We start from the raw sequence: 4,798 nt of genomic DNA, 5'->3' as shown, positions 1-4,798 counted from the left end.
TGTGGAGAGGAAGGGGGAGACCTTCCTCCGGGGGACAGAGGCAGTGCCGACCGTAAGTGGCAAGCATTGGAGCAGCTGCAGACAGCTGCCATCTGCCAGGCCGGTGTGCACATCCGGGAGGCCCTGAGTGAGAGTTTCTCTCAAGCACCCCAGTAACTCTCCCCAGGGCTTCCTCCCAAGTGGCTTCTGCCTTGTGGCCAGATCCCTTCACCACCACAACCCTTCCCTTCCCTGACTTCCCAATAAACACACCTCTATGGTTTTCAACAATAAATAATGTCTATTTATATTACATCAAAAAAAGGTGGGTGGGGGAGGGGTTCCTAAGTGAGAGGGGGACTCATAACTGCGAGGGGGGCAGCTCCATGTGCCACCTCAGGGGCCTCATCGGGGTTGTGGTCCAGTGGGTGTGGGGAGCACAGGGCGGTGGCCAGGATGGGGTGGGGTCAGGGACGGGGGGCATGGGCATCACCTGGGGAGGGACCAGAGGCATAGCAGGGGTGGCAGGCAAATGGGCATAGCAGGGGGGACAGGAGGGTGGAATCCAGGAGCAGCAGCATGAGGCGGGTGTGCCACCATGCTGGATATGATGGCACACATGCAGTCACACCATTCGAGGAACTGGCCCCAGGCACATTCCTGTCACTCGAGATCCACGTAGACCTTGTGCGCCAGGGTCCGCTTCATGCCCTCCAGGACAGTGATGTGCCACCACATCAGCTACTCCTGGACCCCGGCACACCTTCATGTCCCCCAGGCTCTGGCAGGTGGCTGCAGTGGACTGGCTGGCCCTTCACTCCCGGCTGGTCCAGCTGTGGAGAACACACAGAGGGAGAGGTGGTCAGTCATCCCTGCAGACACTGTCCCTGAGGCCATGCCCTCCTCTGAGCAGCAACCAACCAACAGTCTGTGGGCCAGAGGAGGGGGATGTCCTGGCAGCAAGGCCATGTGCGGCCTTCACAGCAGGCCCAGCCTCACAGGAGCCCCAAAGTGCCCAGAGGACCATGCTGCCCGTCCCCCATCCTCCCCCCACACCCAGCCCACAGACAGGCAGCCAAGGGAAGTGTCCAGCCACAGTGGGATTCCCTCAGGGGCGGCAGAGGAGCCGGGAGCAGCCTGGGGCTCCCTGGGGGCCCGCACACATGGGGCAGCTCGCAGCACTGTCTACGGGCATAGCTGCTGTGTTGCACATGCAGGCATAGCTGCATACTGTGTGCAGCACTCCTCGGTGTGCGTGTGGGGTTGGGCCTACACCCTTGTGGCTAGACTGCTTCCAGCCAGGGCAGTAAGTGTGTGACCTCTGAGCCTGCCAGCAGGATCCCAGGCATGCTCAGGGGCTGCCTACTGCATCCACGTGCTACACACTAATGCTGCACAAGGTTGCACGTGTGCAGACCACAGCACGATTTCCAGTTGGAGCAACACTCACCCCCTGTGCACCCACCCTCTGTGTGAGTAACAAAATGAGACCACTCACCTGAGGATCCCTCCCAGGTGTCCAAGGAGGCCTGGGAGATGTCCTGGCTGACAGGCACCGGCTCCAGAGACAGGGTCATAGTGCCCCTCTGCTGCTCCTCCTCCACCACGGCCAGTTGGCTCTCACCCTCCTGCTCCTCCTCCTCCTCCGGCTGGGTGATGATGGGGGTTGCCAGCCTGGAGCTGACGAGCGTGGATGGGGAGGGCATTTCCCCATCCCCCAGGATGTTATGCAGCTCCTGGAAGTAGGGGCAGGTGCGGGGTCCTGCCCTGCAGTGTGAGCCGCGCTCGGTGGCACAGACATATCCCTGACAGAGCTCCTTGACCTTGCTCCAGATCTGTTCCAAGGTCTGGGGTGGGTGTCCGAGCTCCACCAGGGACTGCCCCATCCAGCCATAAATGTCCACGTTCCTCCTCTTGGCCCGGGGATCCTGCAATGTCTCCTCCTGGCCCCACAGCTCCAGGAGGGACAATCTCTGGGCCTGACCAGGAGGGTGCCTGCCTCTTGCTCCTCCTGGGTGGGTCCCGGGAACCCTGGGGCTACTCCCTGCTAGGGCCAGAGGCATTTTGGGGGGCTTGAGGTTCAGACATGCTGATGAGGCCTGTGGCAGGGAGAGCCATGCGGTCAGGGTGCTGCTCTCTGGCCAGCTTCCTGCCACAAGGCTTTAAGAGGGGCGAGGAGACAGGAATTATAGAGGTGTGATGAGTTTTATGGAGCATCCACCACAGCATGTGTGCTTTTTCTTGGAGGCCATTTCTTGCGCAAAAAAACCCTCTTCCCCGTCCACACACGTCCTTTTGCAAAAGAACTTTCGCAAAAAGGCTTCTTCCTCGTAGAAAGAGGAATACCAATTGCACAAAAACCCCTCTGTTCTTTCGATTCTCTTGCGCAAAATCACACGAGTTGTGGACGCTCCATGAGTTTTTGCGGAAAAACAGCTGTTTTGCCACAAAACTCTGTAGTGTGGACAGAGTGAGTTTCCCAGTGAAGAGCAGGAACTATAACAAACTTTAGGGGAAATGTCACTTTGCCACATAACCCTTTCTGTAGCAGGAATGGAATAATTTCAGGGATAAAATGTTTGATTTGGCTACTTTACAATGTAGCAAGTGTTCTGAAACTAAAAATTTAAAAAATGAGCAGGTGATGCTGTTCCCCACTCTGGCACCCTGAGTGAAGAAGGTGGGGGCCTGCCAGAGACCTTAAATACTGTGCCTCTATAGGCTTCTGCTTTAAAAAGCTCCACAAGGTCACTGTGGCAGTGTATGCACTTCCTGTCACAGGTGTGAGTATATTCCAGAGTGGGACGCCACCTGCTTGGCTACAAGGTAGCTCGCTGTCTCTACAGCCCACAAATCTTTCCTTGTCTCAGTGTGACTGTGAGGGGGTCACTCACCACCGTAGCAGGGGTCCATCATCTGTCCCCGGAATCAGTCCATTCCGCCCGCACAGGCCTCCGCTCACGTGGCATTTCCCCTCTGGAATCTTCTAGTCGCGTTGCTCTCTTCGCCACACTGCCCTCCGGCAGTGCCCAAGTCACTCGCTGAGCCCCCCTTCCGGGAGTTTGGTGTCTCTCCAGCAGGCCTGTCCGCAGGCCTAGCAGGCTGGCCAGTTGGCTGTCCGAGACCCCTGGCCCAGCCTAACTCTCTAGCCCTGCCCTAGCCCCAGAGAGCGTCCTGCTCCCTCGGCAGCCAGGCTCACACTGCCTTGGCTGAAGCAGCCCTGCCCTTTTATAGCCCCCAGCTGGGCCTTAATTGGCCAACACCGCCCAGCTGGGCTGAACTCCCCCGGGCCTGCTCTAGGCTGGGGTTTGGCTCTTAAGGGGCCAGTACAGGGCAGCTGCCCTGTTACAGTGACCCAGAGTCCATAAGCAGCCCTGCACACAGGGCAGTATAGCACACTGGCCAAAAGCCACTTAATAGCCCCTATCTCAGGGTAACAAAGTCCATTAGTGACCCCTAGCTCAGGGCAGTGTGCCCTACCAGCCAGAGCCTCTAGCCAGTCCTTGGCTTAGGGCAGCATGGCCTAATAGCCAGAGTCTTTATACAGCCCCTGGTTCAGGGCAATGTGGCCTAAGGGCCAGAGTCAGCAGGGTTGGGGCAGACACCCTGGTAGGAGGACCCGGGCCCTTCCTGCTCCACCGGGTCCCAACCCAGGGCCCTGTGAGCAGCAGAACGGTCTGTTACTCCCTCGGTAGGGAATCCAGCTGAAACACACTGGCTACGTCTACACTGCAGGCTTCTTGCGCAAGAGTTCTTGTGCAAAAGGTCTTCCACAAGAGCGCATCCACACGACCATGTGCTTTTGTGCAAGAGATCATAGAATACTAGAACTGGAAGGGACCTCGAGAGGGCATCGAGTCCAGTCCCCTGCCCTCATGGGACAGTACTGTCTAGACCATCCCTGATAGACATTTATCTAACCTACTCTTAAATATCTCCAGAGATGGGGATTCCACAACCTCCCTGGGCAATTTATTCCAGTGTTTGACCACCCTGACAGTTAGGAACTTTTTCCTAATGTCCAACCTAAACCTCCCTTGCTGCAGTTTAAGCCCCTTGCTTCTTGTTCTATCCTCAGAGGCCAAGATGAACAAGTTTTCTCCCTCCTCCTTATGACACCCTTTTAGATACCTGAAAACGGCTCTCATGTCCCCCCACAATCTTCTCTTTTCTAAACTAAACAAACCCAATTCTTTCAGCCTTCCCTCATAGGTCATGTTCTCTAGACCTTTAGTCATTCTTGTTGCTCTTCTCTGGACCCTCTCCAATTTCTCCACATCTTTCTTGAAATGCGGTGCCCAGAACTGAACACAATACTCCAACTGAGGTCTAACCAGCGCAGAGTAGAGCGGAAGAATGACTTCTCGTGTCTTGCTCACAACACACCTGTTAATACATCCCACAATCATGTTTGCTTTCTTTGCAACAGCATCACACTGCTGACTCATATTCAGCTTGTGGTCCACTATAACCCCTAGATCCCTTTCTGCCGTTCTCCTTCCTAGACAGTCACTTCCCATTCTGTATGTGTGATATGGATTGTTCCTCGCCGTATCAAACGCCTTACTACAGTCTAGGTATACCACATCCACCGCTTCTCCCTTATCCACAAGACTTGTTATCCTATCAAAGAAAGCTATCAGATTGGTTTGACATGATTTGTTCTTTACAAATCCATGCTGGCTGTTCCCTATCACCTTGCCACCTTCCAAGTGTTTGCAGATGATTTCCTTAATTACTTGCTCCATTATCTCCCCTGGCACAGAAGTTAAACTAACTGGCCTGTAGTTTCCTGGGTTGTTATTATTTCCCTATGCTT

The 4,798-nt window shown here is 55.4% G+C and overlaps 1 long non-coding RNA gene across 1 annotated transcript; it reads right to left on the bottom strand.

Annotated features, from left to right (window-relative positions):
* Positions 1 to 333: 333 nt before the first annotated feature.
* Positions 334 to 3,276, bottom strand: LOC142825446 (uncharacterized). The gene is made up of 3 exons (XR_012899840.2): positions 2,874 to 3,276; positions 1,478 to 1,741; positions 334 to 812 (listed from the first exon to the last, which is right to left on the bottom strand). It is a non-coding gene; the product is annotated as an uncharacterized LOC142825446 (long non-coding RNA).
* Positions 3,277 to 4,798: the final 1,522 nt, after the last annotated feature.

The sequence above is a fragment of the Pelodiscus sinensis genome, chromosome W (genome assembly GCF_052426305.1).
Source record: "Pelodiscus sinensis isolate ZL-2025 chromosome W, ASM5242630v1, whole genome shotgun sequence".
Lineage (NCBI taxonomy): Eukaryota > Metazoa > Chordata > Testudines > Trionychidae > Pelodiscus > Pelodiscus sinensis.
The sequence above is the reverse complement of the archived record's forward strand: the minus strand, read 5'-3'. Positions and strand labels throughout refer to the sequence as shown.